At 48.9% G+C, this 25,240-nt stretch overlaps 1 protein-coding gene and 1 long non-coding RNA gene across 3 annotated transcripts in view; one reads left to right on the top strand and one right to left on the bottom strand.

Moving 5' to 3' along the window:
- Nucleotides 1–2,579: 2,579 nt before the first annotated feature.
- Nucleotides 2,580–3,438, bottom strand: LOC119464225 (uncharacterized). Its single transcript, XR_005194412.2, has 2 exons — nucleotides 3,141–3,438; nucleotides 2,580–2,941 (listed from the first exon to the last, which is right to left on the bottom strand). It is a non-coding gene; the product is annotated as an uncharacterized LOC119464225 (long non-coding RNA).
- Nucleotides 3,439–3,783: 345 nt separating this feature from the next.
- Nucleotides 3,784–25,240, top strand: part of LOC119463880 (transcriptional enhancer factor TEF-1) — a 209,244-nt gene continuing 187,787 nt past the window's right edge. For both annotated transcript variants that reach the window (XM_049656587.1, XM_049656586.1), the window contains exon 1: nucleotides 3,784–4,539. The gene's annotated coding sequence lies outside the window, so the exon portion shown is untranslated. The remainder of the gene's footprint in view (nucleotides 4,540–25,240) is intronic.

Here is a 25,240-nt window from a genome sequence, read left to right as displayed (position 1 = left end):
CCCTTAATGGCGTTTTGAGGGACCATGCTACCATGTAGGACAAAGAATGTGGGTTCGCCGCATTACCACATGGCTAGTGCAAGGTGAAAAGCGCTTCAAGCTTTGGGTTCAGTACTTCATTGTCGCGAAAATGTATCGCTCAAGAAATTGAAAGGTGAGGCCAAGGATCTGTCTGATAAACTTTACCTTTCTTAACTATCAAGGCACATTAAGACATGTAAAGAAAGCACACTTCAAGCTTCCTTTTTTTTTTTTTTCCTGGGCCATGACGCAGAAAGTAAGCCACCCATTCAGAGTAATTGTGTCAGAGTGTGGTACGTGGCAGAAGTGTTTCGCGCTCTTTCTGCAAAAGAAGCTTAAACTTCTCACGACTTATCACCCTTACATGGTCAAAGATTCCGTCGAAGGCTTCTTTCAGAGCATTCTGGAACGAATTTAGAAGCATATTTTCGATAGATTTGAAGGATTTGTATTAATCTGGCAAAAGATGTGTTGATTCACTCTGTCAATGATAGCAATGACAGCTACGTACGGTTCCTTGTCATTTCAGAATGACGCTACCAAACCGAAAGATGAAATTATGGCGATGCTCGAGCTTTATCTGACTTCTATAGACGTTGAATGGGACAGTCGTCTTTACCTGCAAGACGACTACCCCAAAGCCGCAATTTTAAGTGATTTAAGTGCTCGTGCTGACAGAGTCATTTTTAGACTTCTCGAGGTAGCGGTGTTTTAAAACTCTTTAGATTTGTGGAGGATCTTTTAGTGCTTTTTTTTTACTTTTTGACAGGAATTCTATTGACGCACATTTGGCCGTTATTGGAGCTTTCACAGCGTTTAAGCAGATTTTAGCTCCTATAGAAGTGACTCACGAACTTTCGGTCTACGCATCCGTAAGGGTTTTGGATCTGAGATTGTTTTTATCCACTGGCCATGTCTGTTGGAGGTATGAGTCCAGCTTAACAAACCGCTGTTCCCGTTTAATTCATCCCATTCAAAGCTATTCAAATGTAGCTTTGCAAACATGTGCCTGTTGAACGTTTCTAAGAAGTCCATACCGAGCACAGGAAAACTTTTTGAAATATATTGACCGTTTGAAAGCGGCAGGCAACCTAGAACATGTTCATGTTTCTGTCGCAAAAAAAAGGATCTAAGGATGTTACGAACTCGCCAGCTGAATGGAGAGCAGCCTCGAGAAAAAATAAAAGTTGGCCGTGATTCCCTATTTCACAAAATTCGAAAAAGAAAATCGTTCTGCGAGCAGATGTGAAGGTGACCTTCACTGCCCCTTTGAAGCGTTCTATAGGCTCTGCAATTAACCGGCCCTTCTCCCAGCAAAACGCCAGTTTGCGTCGTAACCCACGAGAGCAAACACGTCTCCTGTCAGGTGGGCGTGATAAACGAAATACCTTTGTCGTGAGGTAGGAAATACGTAGGTCAAACAGCAATTTTTGAATGATAGGCTACGGCAGTACCAAAACAAGGTCAGGAATGGCAGAAGTCACCTGGCAATTCACTGTCGAGATTGTACGTGCGGGCCAAATTTTGGCGCATGCTCTGTTGTCGCTAGAAGTCGCGATAAGTGGGTGAGACTGATAATTGAGACAGAAAGAATCGCTGACGCTGGCAACAGCTGGATGAGTAGTATTCGTATCATAAAAACCCAAAGAACTGCATATTTGAACGCGACAGCGCACTGACGCGTTGCGGCAGCACCTTGTGTATGAATATTATCGGCTTTTCTCTGAATACATTTGTTGGAAGTGACCCTTCGTGTGTGTCAGTTCATATGTGTGTCGTTTTTTGCGTCCCTGTTGCATACATATGCAAAGCCAACCTGCCCAAATTTCCATCCTGTTTGAAAATAATGTATGAGACACCAATTGGCTCAAATGAACGTCGCGATGTGTCTTCTAATCAACACGGTTTGCTTAAGGTACTGTAATTCAGGTACAACTAAATATAAAAATTACCTGGAACAAGAACATTCTGATACTTTCTGAACTTTTACACGATGCGGGCCTTACCCAATGGTTCAGGCTTATGAGAGTGGCTCTTATACTGAAGCTTTACTTTCTGCGCAACTTTTCGTGCTCCTATTTGGGAGTGCCCGTACGGTAGTTACCCTTGACGTGGACGCAAGTCGAATATGCATCAATAAAATGACCTCATAATTGTCATCATTATGGAAGTTCTTTTCTTTTTCTTTAATTTTCTGAGGTTCGATGCATCAGGAACATACCTACTGGGTTCCAGCTGCTGCCAACGTAATATATGAAGTCGAAGACAATGAAAAATGCTCCATCGAGGCGTGAAAGAGGAAGAATAAACGGAGAATGTTTATTTCAGCTATGACGCTAATGCTTCCAAACGCATGCGACGAAGACAATGGCCGGAGCGAGAACCCAGCTGCAGAGAAGGAATGTCACAGCAGCATGTCTAAAAGCGGTCATGATATGTCGAGGACAACAAGCAAGCCGCAAAGATGTCGCACGTTTCACTTGCGCACATCTGCTCGCCGGAATATCAGAACCAGAGTTTGCACTTTGAACGCCGAAATGACAATCTTTACATACGTAAACAGATTGCGGGTAGACTTTATTCGCTTCAAAAGTGTTCGTAAAAAGCAGCCATCCACAAAAGCCTTCCCAGCTGCTCGCGACGAATATGTCGTAGCTGCGACTTCTGCGCTTGCCACACTAAAGCAAATGATGTTTTTCTAATGTGACACTTCACGTTTGCCGCCAGAGCAACTGGAATTCATCTGAAGCCACCGAGTGTAGAGAAGTCGCGGAGCCTTGTCTTGTCTGAAGAGGTCGAACTACGTAGAAAACGTATGATTAAAAATACTAATAAGAGTTGCAGAGATTCATTTCACTTGACGACGCAATTTGGACTGGACCTGTGGTCATCGGCTCGTAGAGTAGTCGCTTTGCTGGTCCTGCCGGAGAACAAAAAAATATACATAATGAAAACTAAAATACAAGGACAAACGTAACAAACCACGTACACACAACCACCGTCCCCGTTAATTACAGGCTTTTAATTTCAGTTCTCACCGAACGCGACTTTCGAACAAGTTATTTTTACAGGAATTACGTAACTATTCTGGTGTAAGATGCGCTCGCAGCGATACTCACAGCCCGAAGATTTGTGCGTGCGCGGGTCTCCCAAATCATCTGGCACCTGGCATAATCATCTAGCGCTGGCCCTTCCACCATATGCGCCAATTGGTGTGCAGCAGTGGCCTCGAACAATTAAGAGCAAGAACTGACGGAACACAGCGCAGTCCAAAACGCGGAGTAGTTTAACGGAGCTCTACGCCGCTTCATCGCAAAGCCATCCCCGTCAGCTGAAAGCGCTAACTGCGCTCGCCGACACCACGCGGCGCTGTGTGCGCCGACGTCGCTCGCTTCGCAGCCGGTTTTTCCACCGTCGTCTGCTTCTGTCTGCACACCCTGGTCACAGTGGCGTCGCTCTCTTTCCCGCCATTTTCTTATCTATATTTTTGCTATCTCTCCCTCGCTCTTTTCCTGATTGGGCAGAGCAGCCCGCCGCAACCTCCTCCCCTGTCGCGACGGGTGCTCTTGGCCTCCTGGAGCAGAAATGCGAGCGACGCCGCGAATGTACGCCTGGAACGTTGCAAGAACTACCGGCATCTGATGCCGTGACGTCACGCGGAGCGGCGGAAGTGACGCGCTACGCCCCACCCATGCGCGTGCGCCGCTGCGCACTAGGGGCGCCCGCCGCCGTCCGCGTTTTGGGGATTCTTTGTGCCATACTTCGCATTCCAAGCCCGCGGGAGCAGCTGCCGCCTGTGCCGGAGCGTGTGCGAGGAGCGCCGGGCCGTGCGCGCTTCGCTTGTGTGCGTGGAATTTTCTTGACGTCGTATAACGCCGCCGCGGCCGCTCGCCTTCCCCTTGCCTGAACCGTCGACCGGCCCGTCCGTCCCAGTTTTCTTGTGGCCGTCGATTTCTTCTTCTACGGCCGCCGCCGCCGCATCTGAAAGAGAAGTTTGTGCGTGTGTGTGTGTGTGTGCGGGGGCACCGTTGACGAAAGCAAAAGCGGGAAAAAGCGATAAAGCGGGGGAGAGAGGTATCTTGTGGTGTGGTGTACGCGCGTTTTTTTTTTTTTTTTTTTCTCCGTCACTGAAAAAGAAGAGAAATTAGCTCTGGACGGACCGCTGGACTTAAACGTGATCCGTCGAACGACAACTCTTCCACGTTTTTGAATTCGAGTGCTGACGCTGCTTTTTGTTGCTTCAGTTCTGTCTCGATCTCTGACCCCCAACTCCGTGGCCCGATTGTTGTTCAGTGCTCAGTGGCCGGCTGGCTTGTTTACTCCCCCCCTGTGTTCTTCGTTCTCCGCCGTGAGTTTTGTGATTCTACTGGATCTACTACCTTCCGAGGAAAACACCTCGACTGTTGTCATCGCACGCGTCGCTTCGCTGTGCGGCCTGAATTCCTCTTTTTCGCCGCGTCGTACAGCGAAGGACCGGACCCCCTCTGTTTACCGGAGTTGACGCCTGCGATAAGTGAGGTGAGTCCCCAACGTTTCTCGCCTTTTTTTTTTTTTTTTTTTTTTATCAAACCCCGCTTGCAAATTTGGAACATCCATACCCGCCGTTAACGGTTGCAGTTGTGCTTCGCCTTGACCGAGGACTGCGCTTTCGCGAGACCGTTGTCTATATTCGTACGATTCAATAAGGGACGGGAAGTCTTTAGCCCGCGTCTCTATCCCGTTTGTGGGCCATCGTCTGCTAAAAAAACTCGGCCTGTGGCGTCTGCTAGCGGCGCAGCCATCGCATTGAGGTTTGCGCTGGAGTCTGCGCAGACTGAAAGGCTTGCTCGGCTCGAGCGTGTTGCCGTCGTCTGCTGTTTATTTTTGTCGCTCGCCCCCCTCTCTGCGATTGGTTGTCGCTCGTTCGCCCGCGCACGGTTACAATGGTGCGATAACCACTCGGCGGCCGTGACATCACTCACTAGTCGCTTGCAAGCGGCGGAGCGGCACAGTGCGAGGAACAGTTTGCGCGATACGGTAATCGAGAGAGGGCTCGGCGAGTCGCGGGAAAGGGACGAGACCTTGACTAGAGTTCCGGTTCCTCGTGCCTCCAGTCGCCCCGCTACAAATCTGAGAGAGGGCGTTCCTTTATTTTGCGACGCAAGTCGGGGAGGTATCGCTTCTGCTACTGCCAGCAAGCACCGCTTCGGTTCGACCGCAAGATTTGAACGGCACGTGATCAGCGCGGAGTGTCCACCGAACGGGACGTAACCCAACGGTCGCCAGCATTAACCCTGACGATTATGGTACACCGTCGCGTAAAGGCTGGAGTCGACCGCGCTAACTAATGCATGGCCAGCCACGTTAACCACGTAGCGATCGCATTCGAGGCCTGGATAATGCAACGATTCTATTAAAAATATTCTCATTTTACGCGCTTCGTCTGTGGTCCGTACTGCAATCCGCGTACGTACGTTATCACCACGATCGGATGGTTGCGAGCAGTTGATAAGAAAGGAATAGAACCGATGGAATCGCTACATTACGCCGGCCCAGGCCGCTACGGTCCGTACTGCAATCCGCGCACGTTATGACCACGATCGGACGGTTGCGAGCGGTTGATAAGAAAGGAATAGAACCGATCTAAAGGAATCGCTACATTACGCCGCTACGGGCAGTGCAATGTTTTACGGTTTGGTCGCAGCACAAACGTTGTTATAGATTGAAGACGTTTTCATAGGACCCCCCGCCTCCCCATTGAGGTTGCCGGTTAGCGGTTATCTGTCACACTAAACGGCCGTCCTGGTTCCGTTCTGCGCGACGTTTGTCCGGGGGCTCTGTTTTACGCGGAACCTTTCACCGTGATCTTTCACGCTGACCGTGAAACTTTAGCCGTGCGTTGCCGTTGTGGTTATCACCGTCGTACGCGCATGAACGGACGTGGTCGGATCGTTGCGTATATATTGTTTTTTTTTTTTTTCTTCCGATACAGTCGCTCCCGACCGTACACAAAGGCTACTGTAGGGGTCTTGACCTGCTCGACTCGTGTGTGTGTGTGTCGCCGGCAGCGACGGCGTCGTCTCTCGGTCGGGGTTGTTTGTTGACCCGTTGCCTGGCAACCGTGGGCGATGACTATCTGCGCCGCCAGCCCGCCCGACGTGCTGTCTTTATGGCTCCCCCAACGTTCGTTGCTGCGGCTAGGCTGGAAGTGAGGGTCCGAGAGAGAGGGGGGAGGAGGGGGGGAGAGGACGAGTCTGCTGCCGTCTGCACCCACGCAAGCCAACTGCCTCGGCAGCTGCGCTGGCGAGGTTGCGAGAAAGCGCCTCTCTGTTGGCCGCGCTGCTCTGTGCGGGACACGCTCATTTTAGCCACGCTATTTTTATTTTTTTTTTTCCTTTTTGTGCGCACGTTTCTCGTGCAGTGCGCGTTCAGTCTCCCTCGTTGCCTCTGTTTGCTTTTGAGCTGGTCTATCCCTCCCTCCCCCCTTCATTTTTTTTACGAGTTTGTGTTCCCGGTTGCTTGAACCGTCGCAGACGACCTGTGGAAGACGGCAGAAAAGCTTTCGGGAGTGTTCTTTCGAGGAGTGTACATCGGGGTGTCCAGTGATGACGTACTGTTTTATTGCTCGTGGCGTTATCGGCCGTGGATATCGGGCAGCGCGGAGTTGTCGTTTCCATTTGTGGTCGGTCTAGTAACACCGTGGTTGTGCGGACTACGTGTCGCGGAGCTACGTGTGTTTCAATTTCGAGTTGAGGTGGTTGTAGGCGAGCTACGTATTCATCAGGCAATCATCAGTAACGCGCTGCCCAAGGCGGTGGCAAGTCAAGTTCAAGTCGAGGAGCGTTTATGAATACGGGGGTTATACTCTCTCAGCAGTCATGTGATGGCGTCGGCAAACGCGGTGCACGTTCCGGCATGTGTAAACGGCTGCGTAAGACGCTGTGGCCTCTCCCCCTTACTAGAGAGCACTGCACGTTTCTAACGCGTTTGTGCTAGCGTCCCCTTAAGCGGGAGATGGTGCAATTATAATGAAGGGCGCTGTTATAAAATAGGAATGACGTCACATATGGCGCGTGTCATTGGTGGAAGTCAATCGTTCGATTTAGTGCGGCGAGACTGGGCGAATTACACGGAAGATTCACGGTTTACCGATGATTCCCTCCGGAGCTTCGCCCACTCATCATCATTCACCCCGTGGATATGCGGTTTTTTTTTTTTTTTTTTTTTGGGGGGGGGGGGGGGGGGCACGGGTTCCACAAGAAAGAAAACTAGTTAGTTCCGTTATTGTTATACCAACAGCATAAAACGACCACAGGAACGAATACCTTTCACGCCAAATTACGTGGAAGTGTGGCGTGTATGAGGTTGCCGGTTTATAAGTATGGAGCAGTGCTAAACGTTGCATACTTTATTCTGAACTAAGAATGTAAATTAGCCTGGAAACGAAGCAATGCATCGGAGCAGTATTCGAAATTGTTCGCGTTCGAATTAATGCTGATAGTACTTCTCGAGGTTTTAAGCTTTTATTACCGAAGGTCGCAACAGATGTATAGCATGACATCGATTTTTTTTTTTTTCCCGTTTCACTGCTTAGCGGGGGACCTCTTCTTCTGAGGCTGACGCATTAAAATTCACGAGTCACCTGACATTGCAAACCTCCTCTTTCAGAGAGGAACAAATCCATTTGCTTTACTTTGCCGTTGGTCAGCCCCCAACACTGCCCCCCCCCCCCCTTTTTTTTTTTTCCACGTGCCATTGAAAACGGCTGCCGTACCTAAGTCTAGCGTCGCTTTGCAAACACCCTCTACTGGGGGGAGGTTGACCTCGCTGTACCAGCAGATAGTGTGCGCTAGCAATTGTTCTGTTTATGATAGATAGGTCTGTATTGTCCCCGCTGAAGAAAATCTATGACGAACACAGCGGGCTTACAATATGCCCTGGAAGAGAACACAGATAATAGGGAGTAAGGACCTTAGTGCCTACGTTATGTAATTATTATTGGCTTTTTTTTTTCTTTCCGCGGTGATCCGATATCATGTGGCGTAAGTTTCTGATGGCTAAGAGCGCTTGAACCAGAGCTGGCCGTAGCCATTCAGGCATTTAAAAGTTCGCTTTTTATTCATTAGGATGATTGACAGCTTTTATTGGCGCAGAGGCCTCGTTGGCCAAAGAGTGTCATGAATGTGACTGACCGCGATAGAGAAGGTACCATTCTGGTAATATTAAGACGGTGGTCCTGTGGGACTATTGTGAATTTGTTACAGCATCTAGAGCTTTTTTTTTTTTTTTTTTTTTGCACTGTGTCCAACTTTAGCTACTTGTATGTCTTCTAGCCTGTGCGCTACCGCTGACACTGGAGCTACGGCTGGTAAAGCTGCTTTATCCACGTCTTCTCCGTTACACCTTGCGCATCTCATGTACACGTTGTGGCAAACTCAAGGGCACTAAAACATGAAAAAATATGGCTTCGTATGGCCCATATAAGGCGATGCCATCTCATAAATGCGTGGCATAGTAGCTGACAGACTGTGCATGTTAAAACAGTACTACAGGTGGGGATGCCTCATTCACAAAGGGTGGGTGATTATTTGTGGTTAAACCCGTATATGTGAGTGCAGCTGCGATAGTATATACGGTTCTTGCATTATGCAGTTCTTGCATACAAGAAAGCGAGGGCTCCCACAACGGTAAGGAACTCATCCTCACCTCTAATGAGGAGCCGGGGGGTACCCTTAATGGTAGAATTGTTATTATTGTTCTTCTAAACCTCGCGTCCAAGTGCTGGCATCGACCATGTGCAGTATCGCAATCAAGGCACTTAATCAGATTAAATGTGCACTTGTGGCAGTATCTCTCCCGATGTGATGGAATTAAGGAAACTTTGACGCATTTATCCGTTAATGCCATTAACCTTGCCCGTGGTGTGACTCTCCTTCAAAGCGAAGGCCTGTCTCTTTCTACCCCTGCTCATTGAATTGTGTTGCTGCTGTATTCTTAGTAAACGGGCAATTCTTAGAAAGGCTCGATTCATGCGAAGTAACTGCACATGTCGCACGAATTTCGGTTTACACTGCACGAGCGGGCCCAGTGTAAACCGAAATTTGTGCACCAGTGTGGAACACGCGCAATTTTTCGCACGGCCGCACGCGTGCGGTAGGCGAGCGGTGCAGGCTCCGAGCGTAAATCGGCCCTAACCCGTCATGTACATCTCTCAGTGAATATGACGTTCTGCCGGTGCGGATAAGGTCTTGGGTTCGGGTCACAGCCTTCCGCGCATGCGCATTCTGGACCCGCTTTTGTACTAGGACTAATTTGCTGCGCTACACCAAGCAAGCAGCATGCGAGACGACCACCGGAAGCGCATGTGTGATAGCGGCAGCACAAAACAAAGAAATAATAAACCGAAACCGCAGCACAGTACGCTTGTCGCATTTGTCTGAGAGGCGTTGTAAGATTGGTAATAATTTACAGAAAATAGATTCTGGATAAGGAAATATTTGCAGATGCCAGGTAAAATCAAATCCAAATAATATTACGCGACATTTGGGATCTGCGCGCTTTATTTGGCGTCGGCACTAACGAAGAGCGGGTATGTCTTTTTATTTTTAAAAAAATAATCTCATGCCGTTTGAAAGCAATATAAACACACCCACGCGGCTTGTGAGCGATTGAATGAACAGCGCGGGGCCGGGAGTGCGTTGTGGGAAAGCGCGGGTCACCGCTTTCATCCCGATCGTTCAAACCTGGAAAAACCTCGCTGACGCGCCAGCACCGAAGTCGCCGTGCACGTATATATTTCCCTTTTCTTCATAAAGTGTGTGTGTGTGGGGGGGGGGGGGGGGGGGGCTCGGAGATTCGGGACGTTTCGATCTCGAAGGCCACTCGAGCGAATGGCCAGGCCGGCGGTGGGGGCGAGCTTTTTGCGCTGAGCGAACCGCCGCTTCATTTTGCCGACGTGATCGGTGTGGGCGAGCCGTCGTGGCCGCTGGCGGCGGGCACGCACGGCGCCATCTTGGATTGAAGGAGTGCGAGAATGCGCGGGTCCCTGTCGTCGTCGGGCGTCTCTGCTTGCCGCGTGCGCAAGAAAAGGAGGGCCGCTTTTTGCCGGGCTCGAGAAAGAGAGGGGGCGAAGGAGAAAGGTGGGGGACGGGTGTTCGCGACACTTGTTGGAAGTGGATCCCGGCGTCGGACGTCCCGCCAGAGGAAGAGGGAGGAGGCTCTCGGCTGGCGCGCGCGGCGCTCTCCCGGTGCACTGCAAGGGGCGCTGCTTTCGCCGCCAGACCTCCTTCTCCGTTTCCTCCTTTCCACCACCGCGTCTAGTCTGGGCTCCCCTGCACGGGCGGTTTGGTGCGCTGCTTCCTACCAGGCTGTGTGCTTCCTTTATTAATCTGTAACCGTATTTAAAGCCGCCGCGGTAGTCCAGTTGTTACGGCGCGTCGCTTCTGAGCTGGACGTCGTGGGGTTTGGATGCCGGCCGCGTTTCGATGGGGGCGAAATGCAATAAACGCTTGTTTACTGAGATTTGGGTGCACGTTAACGTAGCCCCAGGTTGTCAAAATTATTCCGGCGTCCACCACTGCGGCGTGCCTCATAATGCTTTGGCACGGTAAACACCATAATGTAATTAATATGTAACTATATAGAACGAGAGGTTGGTGCCTATATGTGGCGTCAGCTGCTCTTTTTGTTGGGCATGATAGCTGTGCGCATAGTGGTCATAAATCAAACAGCGATTAGAAGAAGAATAAAAAAAAAAATAAAGCACACACACATTCAGAGGGACATCGCTTCTAAAGGTTGCGTACACAACCTATAAAGGTTCGCACCGCGTAAATGTTCACAAAATGTCGATGTTCTTGGACAGTTGCAAATGAGTCCTCTTTGCAGTACCCCATTCAAGCACGACACAGCAGGCGTACACGGACACATGAGCCACGAGAACACGACGGACCACGCAAACTGTGCTCCTTAGCTGGTTTGCTTCAACCGAACCGGGTCAGATCGTTGGTCTTCGAAGCTGGGAGTCTGTATAGCGGACGGCTTCGTTGTGCCAACATGACGTGCCTCATGGAACGTTGTGCGTGAATTATTTTATCGATTCCCGAGTCCTGGTTAGTGCACGGTGTTGAGTTTGTCGATTCATGCCGATCTGCCTTCCCCAGGCGTGACACGAAGATAATATTTTTGTGCGAATATGTGTTTGTTGGCTGCATGGGGAATTGAAAGCGATAAAGAGCCGAAACTGACAATGTGGGCAACAGATACCTCCCATTTGTCACGAGGCGACTAAATTATTTTATTTCTTGACCTTCACCCCACCCCTTTTGTTCTTTTATTTGACGTTGACCATAAATTATTGCTTGGCCTTGATATTGTGATAGTGTGTCGCTTGTCTATATATTTTTTTTTGAAGGCACAGGTATGCGCGCCACGTCTTATGTGAAATGTTTTTCTGTCCTTTAAGGGACATTTTAACATATGCGGCGTCCGCCATAGCCTATGTTCTACCCGCCGCGGTGGCTCAATCAGCTAAGGCGTTGCGTTGCGCTGCTGAGCACGAAGTCGCGGGATCGAATCCCGGCCGCGCGGCCGCATTTCTATGAAAGGCGAAATGCAAAAATGCCCGTGTGCTTGCGTTGTAGTGCAATTTTGACCCAGGTGGTCACAATTAATCCGGAGCCCTCCAATACGGCGTGCCTCATAATCGGAACTGGTTTTGGCACGTAAAACCCCAGAAAGAATAATAGCCTATGTTCTCTCTGAATCACGTTGCGGGGCAAACTCGGCGTTAATGCCTAGCGCCGAAATTGTATCAGTATAAGTACTGCTTCTTAACGGAAAGAAGTCATTTGCCTTAGCCACTTCGAACAAAATTTACATATACTCATTGTTCTCTAGGACATTCTTGATAAACGTTCCAATCTGTTATTTTTTTATTTAACAGCGTTACAGTTACAAATGCAAAATTGGTATCCTTATATTTTGCGTGTAACTCGCGGGCCCGTGTTGGTTGCCCTTACAAAAAAAAAAAAAAAAAAAAAGGAAAGAAATTGACTTTCTAATGGCTGTCTTTGCCTTCAGTGTGCATTCTGTTGGGACGCAATTGAATATTAAGCATCAGGGCAGCTTGCGACATTACAAAGCGTCTCTGGTGGTATGCTGAGAGTATAGTTTGTGAAATCGCTAAATAGAGAGTTCTCGGGCCACGTCAGCTCAGGGCTTTTGACCTTATGTATCAAACATCGTATTCTATTGTTTTCTCTTGTGTCGAGGGACAGTCCGTGACTCCGCGTTTGTCACGTGTTTGCCGCATGATCCGGGTGTGATGCGAGGACAATGTGAAAGCAAAATGGAATTGACTTTCGGAGAGAGAGAGAGAAAAAAAAAACGAACTAGTGCAGGTGCCACACATGCTGCACGCAACTGTAATGTAGGCGGCGCTGCGTTGGTGTCCCGTCTCGGCTTAATTTATGCTTTGTATCCACGGCAGTAGAAGTCGCACGAGAAGGCGCGATGCGAAGTTGTGTGCAGTGAACATGTATATATACCCCACCGCTGCCACCACATCGCTGCGTCACACGAGTTATCCGTGATCTGACGTTGTTGACGTTGTGGTCCTTGTACAAAAATAGCACTTACTCACTGTTCGTGTTAGCGGCCAAGGACCGTGTGTTGTAGAGAAGCTCACACAAGAGCAGGCTAGAAGATCTATCTATCTATCTATCTATCTATCTATCTATCTATCTATCTATCTATATATATATATATATATATATATATATATATATATATATATATAGTGTAGACTATTGCAAAAGTGCATCGTGAATTGTAGTTTTTCTGATGACAGATATACGAAAGGATATATGGCGACTGCAGGAAGCGTTTAGAATGAGAGCTAGGAATTTGTAAAGGGAACGTCAGCTACAAATGCTTCTTTTCCTTCACCTTTCCATTTCTCAGTTCTCAGGCAATGCTGCTCTTGAAACCGTTTGAGAAATCGCATTTCGAGTGTTTTGCAACACAGTCGCTTGAGCGCCACTTGACGGAAAGGTCGACGCAATATCGGATGCGTATTCCAGGTGTAAGGATCGCATGCAACTGTTCCTGATGCTGCAGAAACGGTAATTGTTAAATGCATCGTGCGTCAAGGCTGTATGAATGGGCGATTAAGGCAAACCTTGCGAATAAGAATGCAGTGTGCTCCAGCTTCATCTCGTTGTTCCGGTGAATTTTCCGGCTCGCGCGTTGTGCGGACGTTTTTTTCTCGCTGCGTGAATCGCTATGCTGTTTAGCTTCCTCATTAAACCTTTGTGCTGTTGTTAATGACGTTGTTTATGAGGTTGCTTACAAAGCTGTTATTGGTACTCGCGCACGGCTGGACACAAGTGACGCAACGTTGTTAGGAGCGTCTCATTCTGAATCGTTGATGTACGGTCGGCAAAGCTTGCGAAAGCCACGACCTGATTATGAGGCACGCCGTTGTGGCAGACTCCAGATTAATTTTGCCACCTGAGGAACGTGAGGCCAATGTATGGTACACGGGCGTTTTTGCATTTCTCCCTCACCGATATGCGGCCGTGGTTTGAACCCGCGACCTCGTGCTTAGCACGCGCAATGTCATAGCCACTGATCCACCGCGCACGGTGGGCGTACGGATGGTTCGTTGCACAACTTTTAAAGGCCGCCGCTCTCATGACCAGAGATGGGTGTCTTTCGGCGTCGGCAACGTTAATGAAAGCAATTTTTATTCGACATCAGCTGTGTCAGTTAAAGTTACAGCAGCTCTGCTCCCTATATACGCTATACTCCCGAGAAATGTAAGTCGTCCACTTACGGCTGGAAAAAGAAATATGGCAGGATCCAATGCATTTGTTGGAACCAACGTTAAGCCAATCTTTTTTGAAAGGTTCCACGTAAATTTACACGAATTCGTCAATTATGGGCGGAACCCTATTTCTAGGTACCGTGCGACGAACCGTTCACGTTTTGCTCTCGTCACGTGAGAAGCTTCGGCTTGCGCCCATTGGCTCATCCAGTGTAGATTGCAACCCCGTTTGACGTCATCGAGAACTGTGCGCAATTTTATAATTCGACATTGAAAGATGCTTCTATAGCCTATAGCCGAGCGGAACGCAACCACAGAAATAAAGTACACACACCGCGGTGCACTTTTGTGAACAAAACAGGCGAGAAGGCTGCGTGACTATAGTTCGATATTTCGTTTATTCGTCGTTGTTTCACCGCCTGTGACAGCAATCTTTGCAAATTAAATTTTGTAAACTTGGCCGCGTTTATCAATCTCGCCTGCAGCGAAATTTCACGCCAGCGGAGTTTCAGGCAATGTGGAAAAATATAGCCCGCCTAGAATGCGACGGCAACGCCACCCGGCGGCATATTAGTGACGTCAGGCTCCGCACACGAAGATACGAAAGAACGCCTTTACATCTTTCGTGCTCCCTCTGCTCCCGGTTTGGGGTTAACGCGGCGGCGGCCGTGATTTAGGGCGCGTCGCTGTTATCGTTGCAGACGGCCGTACCCTCGAGTTTCTTTACGCCTGCCTCCAGCGTTCTTAACCAGCCCTTAAATCTCTGCTAATTGGTGCCCGGTGTCAGTACTCGTTTATCTCCTTCTTCTTTGCCTTCCTTCCTCTTGTTATTTTTTTTCTTGTTTTTTATGCACCAGCATTAAGCAGGACATTCGTTGATCTTTGTTGCTGGTGTCAATGACAGTGATAAAGCGAGCCGATCTCGGTGGTCGTGTACATATAAAGCGGGCCGATCCCGGAGGCTGTGTATATCGAACGCGTTGCTGGGCCGATCCTGAACCGGCACTGCGATGAGAGTGATGGGTAGTATACGTGGACCTTCGTAATTTTTCAGGCTTATGGCGTTATTTATTGGGATTTGTCTTTCTACATTTTCAAGGCATATATATATATATATATATATATATATATCACATCCACCACTTATGACGTCTCTGTTGGCACGACGTTTATTCGGCCCGAGTGCTCGGGAGCGAACCAGCAAAGGCACACACCCCTTGATGATGATGATGATGATGATGATGGTACACATAACTGAAGATGAGGATCGCGCAACGTAGGATGATGGTGATAACATACAGATGAAGAAGGCGTGCGTAACAACAATAATAACAACAACAATAACAACAACAATAACAACAATAACAACAACAACAACAACAACAACAACAACAACAACAACAATAATAACAATAATAATAATAATAATAATAATAATAATAATAATAATAATAATAATAATAATAATAAGAAAAGAAATAAACACTGCTTGGCATACTTCCTAAACAGGCACTAGCGCCAGTGTCCACTTTTGTAATATTCGGTGGAAGCTCTACGTTGGAAAACGCGGACGGGGCCTGCGAGTTGGTCCCTATAAATGCTGTCGGCATTAAACCCGGATATACGAAACCACATATAACGAATTATTGTGTATAACGAACAGCAGTAAAATCCCTTTGAATTTTTAGATAAAATTTGATATATAGAATTACCTATATATCGAACTTTTGTATGATCCCCTTCAGATTCGATATATCCGGGTTCGGCTTTATTAAGGTTAACTGAGTTTGTTATCCCTTTGGAATCTAGATAGCGTAGTAGATGGTGTTTTTCTTGTGCGAGAAGAGGAGAGAACGTAGCGGAGAGAGAGAGACAAACCGCATTTATTGAACACTTTAGTATATCCTTATTTCATGTAGCCATGTGCCGCCTTGTCGGAGCATTAGGTGGTGTCGAGCGGAGACATCGAGTTTGGGATGAGAGGGACGCGCGGACGCTGTTTGGAGCTGCTGCTGATGTGCGCCATTAGTACTGGCGCAATGGGCGGATCCCGTCGTGTTTGCGGCACCGCGCTCATGGCGGAAAAAGAGAGGGAGAGAAAAGCGAAAGTGGAAAGAAGGATTCGAGGAAGTAATTTCGGCGGCCGTTGCAACGAACGCTTGAGTCATGACGGCGGCGGTGCGGGCTCTGGTTTCATTTTTGGAAAATGAAGAGAGTGAAAGGATTGAAAGGAAAAGCGACGAAAGAGAATCAAAGGAAAGAAGAGTTGGGAGAAAAAAAAAAAAAAAAAAAAAAAACTGTCGTGGGAGGAGAGGGCGGCCGGTCGCCAGCGAAGCAGGGCGAAAAATGTGACGGAAGCGAAGGGTGGTTGGTGGCAGTGAGAAAGGGAGGCCAAATGAAAAGGGAGACGAAGAAGCATTGGCAAACGACTCTTTTTTAAACCCTCCCCCGCTCGGTCTGGCCGGGCGCTCGAGCTTGCAGGAGCACCTTGACTCGCCGGAGTGCACGTCGCGTGTCTCTTCGTTCAGTTTCGGAGATAACCCTCTTTCGGACGCCGGAGTTGGGGAACAAGGCGTCGGTTTCTTCCGTTCCATGCTCGTATAGTTGCGCCGACTTTTTCATTTTCTGTCTTTAAATGAACGTTCCTCGACCTTGACACGTTTGAAAAAAAGAAAATAGTAGTTAGCCACAAAGCGACGTGAAATACTTCGCAATATAAACAGCGTTTAGTTTCGTGGTCGTTTCCCAGGAGGCGCAAGTACGTGTCGTGTCGTGTCGTGACGACATGACACGGAAGAAGGTGGTCACGTGCTGGCAGGATATCGCGTCCGACGTTTTGGCGCTCGTTGCGGCTGTGATGTAGCTGCCCGTCACAACGACACCGGATGGTGGTTTGACTATGGGACTTCCTACACTGCAAGTCTTCTTTTCTCAGTCATTTTCATAAAATTCGTTTGCAATAAAATTTAATTTAACTTGCTTATGCATAGTTGCGCTGTGAATGCACTGCGGTTGTCGCGGTTGTATATTCGGCTACACAGCTTTGTGGCTGAATCAGCGATCGAGATGACGTTAAGCAAGAACGGTAGGGAGTAGAGATATGGTCGCGTATCACCTCAGGCGGCGCATTTGCAGATTCCCGGTGCTTGTCGATGCAGTTGTTTACCGTGGCGTGCAGCGACCGCGTGAAACACCGGCACGTTTTCCTCCCGGCCTGCTGGCTTCAAGACCAAGGGTCACATGTCCGTCGTGCGATCAGTTTATGTCGGCAGTTTGCTGTTGCAGGACAAGCGGCTTCTGCGCACAGACGTGCAGCAGCATACGTTAGCTAGGTTGGATGCTTGGGACCAGCACGACTTTTGTTTCAACTAAGAAGGTTTCTTTCTGAGAAACCTTTGATGGTGTTGTTTGTAGCTGCGTGGCATCCTGTTTCTGGTGGATAACGATCTTATCCCATTTCACGAAAGTTTCTACTTCATGGGCAAACGTATCTAGTGAACGCGAGCTGATAACGAAATGTCCACAAGTCTTGCGTAGACGGTAGACACTGACAAGACGTCTACCAGTCTATTACTAATTGTCTTGCGTAGACTGGGCAGACACCGACGAAACGTCCACTAGTCTTCTACTAGTTATCCTCCGTAGAGGGAAGACCCTAGCGAAATGTCTGTTATTGCACTACTGGTCTTGCGTAAACAGAAGACACTAACGAAACGTCTACTAGTTTACTGCTAGTTGTCTTCCGTAGACGGGAAAAACACAGACGACGTCTACTAGTCCGCTACCAGTAGACGTCCATCTACTCGTCGAGATTGTCCGCGACGATCAGCACCACAAGCAACTCGTATTAACACCAAAAGTGGCACCAGCTATAATAACTCCAACTTATCAAGCCAGTTTCAATATCCCTGATAAAAGCATCCTCCGCGTTGCGCCATTTCCGCGGAAACTGAATTTCCTTCGTTCTCGCGGTTAGCGCGGATTCGCTCCCCAAGTTAACGGGCGTCCGTGCATTCCCCGCGTACTCGAGCGCGAGCACATCCGAGTCTATAGGCGGTTGTGTTGAGTGGTCTATGTTGGCGTTCCCGATAGATTGCACGCGTACTCGCGCCGGATAGGGCTTCCGCTTGTTCCATTGTTCGCGGGCTCTCCCCTCTTTGAGCACCGAGGCAATCGTTCGAACGCCCCTTCGCTCTCTGCTCAACACGGCCGCCATTGTCTGTCGCCGAGAATCGCCCCGGGCAATATGCCGCCACGTCCTCGCACGACTTATCGACGCCCTACACCCGCGGTGATGGCTCGAGTTATTGTTTATAGTATATCTCACATTATCGGGCTGCCACCTCCGTTTCGTTCGCTAGATTATCGGGACTTTTCGGGAGTGTTGTATGTGACTGATTGGGGCGGGGCTTGGCTGCTTCTTCAAAGCTGGACGACGTGACGTCGTGCCGAATTTTCTACACCGTGTTTGGAGTTTGTAGCCTTGGTTTTCGTCGCGTAACTTGTACGTAACCGCCGCGGTGGCTCAGGCCTTCTGCTGCCGAGCATGAAGGTTACAGGTTCGATTCTCAACCTCATTCCGATGCGGGCAGAATGCAAGAATGTTCGTGTATCGTTATTTGGGTGCACGTTGAAGAACTCCAAGATCTCCATTTACGGTGTCTCGAATTGCTTTGAGACGGATTAGTTAATTCATTGTGCGGATTAATTTGCAGCACCCTGGGTATTATATACGTAAGCATTTCTATGTCTACCCAACGAGGAAACCCATCCGTCCGTCACATAAGACGATCGCTTTCAAGATAAGGCCCACAGCAGCGAGCGCATTGATATTCGTGCTCCCTCTCGCTTCAGCGCGAACTAAGCGGCGTCCCCATCGCAGGTCGCTTTCGAGATAGCGCCCGCGCGGCCGCGCCATACGCAGGGGCCGCCGCCGCCGGAGTACCGTTGATCACGGTTCACAATGGTTTGACGCAGATGGATAAGGCGCTAAAGAAAGATAACGGCTTATAATGATCGGAACGTCATCAGCGCACCTGGGACCGCCACCTGCAGTGCGTTGCTTGCGTTATCAATGCACCTTGCGCGGCCGTCCGCAGTAGTTCCGTGTCGCCGCAGCGCTGTCGTTTATACTGGTCGGATCAAGTTTCATAACACTGATAATGACATCGGGCTGGTGGATATGAGTTAGTGGCACAATGCTTACGCATACTTAGACAACTCTCAGAGGAGTTTCTGCGTTAATTTTTTTTAACGTGCGCCCAAAGCACGGTACACGAATACCATACTTGCATTCCGCTCCCACAGCAATCGCACCGTCAGGATTCGAACCTCCGTGCTCAGGAGCGGAAAGTTGTCACCGCTGGTTAAGTCAGTTCGTATAAAGTACGTATTAAACCGCGCCACCAGTTCAACGCCTCTTCAACGCTTTCATTCATTTGCTTATCTCAACGAAAGAAGATCTAATATATTCTCTAACATGTTCTCTTTGTTTTTGGTGCGGATTCGCCAGCTTTAAGTGTCGTGCTTCAGTTTAATTCGTGAAACTGGCTGATTCTCTGAAACATTTCTTGAATCTTTCGACGGCCTAGAAAAAAAAAAAAACATTACCAACCGTAACTCAAAAGTTGACTTTATCTTTGGAATGCAATCATTTTCACTGATATCGGGCTCAGCGGTAGCCTGACGAGAACACTTCGCGAGTTTTTTTAACACGGGGTTACGATCGACCAGCAGGGTGAGAGAACTTCGAGTCGCTCCCGCTTTCCTGCGACGAATCGCTTCAGCTTTGCGAAGCTGACAGTGCGCCCCCCACCGGACTGCAGTGTACTAGTACACTGTACACTTCTAGTACACTGCAACCGGACGTCTGGCGAAAAATGCGCGGTTCATGGATGCCGCTTTGGCAGCAGCTCGCGACCAACAGACTCCTGGAAAAGTGCGTGATGCACGGCTACGCTGCTAGACGGCCTAAGCCGACGGTCACACGTACCAGCTAATTGCTTGACCATTCCAGTCACGAGGTGCGCCAAATGTGACAAGTTTGAACCCTCCTGTCAACTAAAGCCCCCCTCCACACACGTTTTTCGCTGCAAAAGCGGCGGCGGCGCGTGAATGGGAGGCGCCTTGCTGTCTGACCCCTCCTGTCTCTGGGTCAGTGAACCGTGTGTGCCTGAGAGTACTTCTCACATCGGTGTTCAATGACCAAAGGCACCGGTGTCACCTCCTTAAGTGTAGTGGTTCAGTTTATTGTAATTATTGTAAATAAACCCAGTACTCTTCGTTCTCGACGAGCACCGGCAACAACGCCCTCTGCGGGGATGAGGCGGACGACGGCATGGGCCAGCTGCCTCGTTTCGGTCTCCGAGCTAATCGTTTGTCTTGAAACCAGGTTTATCCTATACTTCTCATAGCTTGGGGTCCGTTGCTGGGATACAATATCGCGCGTCTTTTCTAGCTGTCGTGAAATAAATTAACAAAGAAAAGACTGCTGTGTCAGTGAGTAGGTTGCTCTAGGTGTGTATAGAAGTTGAGCAAAAAAAAAAAAAAAAAATGCCCACCCTTCTGAAATGCTTCCCATAGTCGATCTCGTCACCTTAAACTGTCTTTCTTTTTGATCCCTACCGGACGCTAAGCTTTGAAATCCCCACTCTTCGTCATTTTTCCATTTTTGCGGACGAACGTTGGAACACGTATTTGCCCAACTTCCGTAACGAGTCTCGGCGTTCGGTTCCCACGAGGTTAAGGGTTACAACGGAGGCGGGGGGCAAACCACCGACCTGCTTGGCTTTGAACCGGAATATTCACTCTCCAGCTTTGTCTCGTCGCGAGTATGACGTGACGAAGTGTCACCGCAGTCATCGCCGAATGAATCAAAGCTATCGTTCTCTCTGACCCACAAGCTTCCCTTCCAATTCAGTTTCCCATCGGACAAGCTCTTGGTTGGCGAGAACCTTTAATCGCGGCTATCTCACGCTCCTCAGCAGCGCAACCGTCGCCGGAGGGTCTTCCCGCCGTTCGTGGCACCAATGGATCCTTTCTTTCACCCCTGACCAGTCAAGCGACCGAGACTGCCTACGTTCTCATAACTCCTTTCGAAGAACCGAAGCGCACGCTGACATTCATTACTGACCGAGTCCGATAAAAAAAAAAAAAAAAGACAGGCTCTCGGAAGTGGTCAGCCGAAATAATAGCTTCACAGGGCACGGCAGAGTTACAGGTTCGAACGACGTACGAGAGATGCAAGAAAAAAAAAAAAAAAAAAAAAGGGAAGCCGCTGAGCGAGTAAGAGAGATTCCGCTTTAAGATCGCCAATCGCTCCCTAAACCTGTCCGCTGCTCTTCGGTTCCCATTGATCGGCAACCTTCCAACTGCTGCTGCAGCTTCTTTTTTTCGCTTCGGCTCTTGACTGCAGTAACAGTGTTCCATCGTGGGAACCCTGTAACCTGGCGTCACTAACGGGTTCCTCAATGCGGCTTAGAAGAAAAATTGCTTCGCAGTCGTGGTCAAGACCCCACTGGGAATAAATAGAACAAAAAAGGATATGGGCCTCGATTGTGATCTGGACGGACAGAAGCCTTTCAGTATAATAGGAAGCGGAAAGAAACCAATCCGGCCCCAATAATAGAGAGATGAGTGCTGCTCCATCGGGAACAGGTATTACTTGCGCGGCCAGAAAACTCGCACTCGCGGGAAAACGACTTAATAAGGGCACAAGAGAATGGATCCTGCGAAACGCACGGGGATATGTATATACTATATCTATATATAAAAAAAAAAGCACTACTAGCCCCGGTTGAGACAGGAACACGGTAAAAGGGGAGAGAGAGCTTTTTAAGAAGCGTGCGTAGACGTATGCAAAGCAGCTCAAGCCAGAGGCCCGGCGGACGGATGGCGCCCGGCAGTCGCCCCCCACCGCCCGCCGCCGTCGCCGCTTCTATAGCAGTTCGAAGCGTAAACAGGTTTTCTGCTAGGGCGTGTAGTAGTACGCTGTCCGGGCCGGTTTCGGGAGCAAACCTACTGCTCTCCCCCTGCCGGCTCCTCCACTCGTCCAAGTTTGCAGTCGTTCCTGCCCTCCTCCTTCACCTCCTCACTCTCTCTCCGTCACTGAGTCCCCGCCGCTCTTTTGGTCCAGGTGCGCTCGACCGCCACTGCGTGTGCGCGCCACGACCGCGGAGAACGGGCGACGCGAAGGGAGCGAACGAAGAAGAGACAAAAAAGAAAGCAAAGCACCCTTTCCTCCGCACAAGAGGGAGTAGACGAGATACTTTGCTCCCTCAGAGTAGAAAGGGCGCCCGCTTCTGCAAAGTGTCTGTTCTTCAGGAGCCGCCGCGGATCTCGGGGTTCACCTTCTCCGCATGAGAGGGAGTAGACGAGATACTTTACTCCCCGCTTCTCCGGAGTGGCTGTTCTTCCGCTCTGTTTCCCCGCGGCTCGCTACGACGAGCCGGCGCAAATCTCGGGGCCCTGGCACTAACGCCGGCACTCTCTACGCGTGTGCTCGGTAGGAATCTTGCTCTCGCTTGTGTAAGGACGCGGTGATGCTCTCGCACACCCAGGGAAGAAGCTTGGCTTCGCCTTTCATAAGATGTGCGCCACCGGAAACGTGTTACCTGGAATACTTGCCCGTTGCAATTGATTCGCTATGCGATAAAGTGACGTGCGTTTTTATCCTAGTGCAATCTTGAAAAGAACGCTTTGCGTGTGCCGATGCGTTGTCCTCGATCAGATATCGCAAAGAAATCGCGTGTCTCGTAGTCCGCGTTGTTGAATAAAGCACTTGTAGTCCTTGCTGCTCCCCCCCCCCCCCCCCCCCCCCCCCCAAAAAAAAAGCTATTTTCAGTTATTACTTCTGCTCTGAATTCATTTACTACGACATCAAGATGCTTTGACAGTTGATGTCGCCAACTTCTTAAGAACAACCTTTTCTCTGCGGTGCACACAACGCTGTTCTCGTTAGCCTCCGTGATAGATACGCTGCGGCGCCACCACTCTCAGAGTCTGTGTGCGCCGCACAATTGGCCGAGAGCCCAAAAGCTGTGCGACATGCGCCGTGGGTAAAGTGACATGAGCAAGTATTATTACCTGATGTCACTTACGCACTGCCAAGGTGTCACTTTACGTAATAAATGCCACGAAAGTCATCACAACAAAACAGCCTGGCCGGGGCTCCCTTCTGCGTTAGGCTACAGCCATAGGAACGCTTGCCAAGACGTCTGATTACCTCTGTGTAACAAAACTGAGACCTTGTTAATCTTTTCCCGTTTTAATCGTTCTCTGCCATATTTTCATGTTTTATTTGTATCATATAATAATAGCCATTCAAGTACGCTATAAACACAATTTCCAGTAAAATGAGTCCAAAATCCGCGATGCCATTTACGACATTTGTTTCCCTGTTTTATTTTATATTTTTTTTTCGCTTGCAAGGCTTAGTACCGTATTACACGTTACATTATGATCTGTTTTCTTGGCATGTTAATTTATTGTTTTCTTTCCATAATAAACCCACAATGTTTTTTTTTTGCCATTCGTGAAAAAAAAATCATGATCGTCGTCATATTGATCAACACTGTCTTTTCTGAATAGATTGTGCAAACGGCAACATTATGAAGCCGCGACTGCTTCAGAAAGGTACGAAGGGTCTGGTGCCAAGTTACTTCACGTGTACGGTAAACGCTCCACGAGCACGGGTTTCGGGCACGCGTCCTCGCTTGTGGTACGCAACAGGAAACCGTACATTTTCCGGGGGTAATTTGCGTTAAGTGTTGCCAGGGAAATAGTGAAGGCTCTCACGACGGACGTGTCTTGGAACCTTTCAATGCGATGTTATCCCCCCCCCCCCCCTTTCTTTATTCCGGGCATGATGCACACGTGCGAGTCATCGTTTCGCAGAAACGTCACGCAAACACACTTTTGTTAGGTCCTTAATGTACCTCCAGGGAAGCGAAACCGATAGCGAGGCCGTCAAGGTAAAAGCCGTCAGCACAGGGACTGTGTGAGGCATACAAAGTTATTAACAGGAACGCACCATCAAATGGGAAAGGTTTCAGGTGTTCAAAGGAACCTACGGTATCCCAAAGCACATTACGTTTTTATTTACTTTTTATTTTAGGTGAATATTAAATTCACTAACTTTGTAGACACAGAAACTTGCTGCGCGATCGCAGATTCTACCCTTGAACACTGTAGCTTTAAGCGAAAATACATGGAGCAACAAAGTTTTCGGAAAGCAGTGTAGCCAGGGCAGGAACTCCATGCGACAGTGTTGGAATTAAGAGTGAGTGCATTTGATATTCGAGCACATATAAAACTATACTTTTATTGACAAAGTTATGCCGGTACAGAGTGCAGACGAATAATACAGAGAAAAGATGGCTATAGGTAGACACAACCTCGTGTTACCGTCAGTCAACGTTCCATCAACGTTCCGGAGTTTATGCATGGACACGGGCCAGGGCTCTGCCGAACCCTTTGCACATACCCTCCCTCCAAATAATCATTTTTTCCCGCATCGTTTTCTTTGTGTGTGTGTGTGTGTGTGTTACTTACACACGGAAACGTCCAACAGTGGTCATGACGCTTAAAACTCCTGGGTACCGAAGCCGACGGGAAATGGGTCATAGAAATAAGTATTGTCGGAAATATGTATCTTGCCAGTATTTTTGCTAGCATTTGGAAAGTTTAGACCTTCAAATAATTGCTAAAGAAATTGAAGCTGAGACTTTCGTGACCGTGCAAGTCGGAAATGTCAAGACTCATGAGTCAGTATACTCCTAAGTGCTTCAGCCACCCAGGCGTTCCAAAAAAAAAAAAAAAAAAAGGCGCAACTCTCTCGGACGCCGGATCGGGTGTCGCGCCTCCGCTAAGCGCCGCTCACGTGACCTCCTCGCCTCGACAGACCATTGTGTGCTAAGTGGACAATTCATAGCCCCGTTGTTACATTCTCGGGGGCTAGCCACCGTCATTGCCTTTTAGACAATGTGCTTCGCCTTACTGGCACTTGACCAAGTCGTCGGCTACGCCAGAGGGAGAAATTCCACAAATTTCTGAATTCCCCGGCTCCGTTCAGCGCAGAGAAGGCTAGGGCTCTGGCTTAGCTGACGTGACGAGAGAATGCCGGTATATAGTAGGGGGGGGGGGTGATTATATAAACATAGGAACCCGCTGACTGCCCCCCCCCCCCCCCCCACACACACACACACACGCACACAGCTTTTTCCTAAAGAAGATATGTCTGTTTCACCATGTAAACCAATCGTTTAGTATTGTTCAACGGCGTCTCACTGTGGCCTGGTTCCTCCGTTCGGATACCTGAGGCCATTCTCTTGATTTCGGCATATATACCGCGTCGTAACAGTCACTAACCTAAACCCTCGCGTCGTCGCATGCGTGAAGAAGAATCTCGTCGCT

This window comes from Dermacentor silvarum, chromosome 9 (genome assembly GCF_013339745.2).
Source record: "Dermacentor silvarum isolate Dsil-2018 chromosome 9, BIME_Dsil_1.4, whole genome shotgun sequence".
In the NCBI taxonomy this organism is placed as follows: domain Eukaryota; kingdom Metazoa; phylum Arthropoda; class Arachnida; order Ixodida; family Ixodidae; genus Dermacentor; species Dermacentor silvarum.
This window is presented reverse-complemented; position numbering and strand designations above follow the sequence as displayed.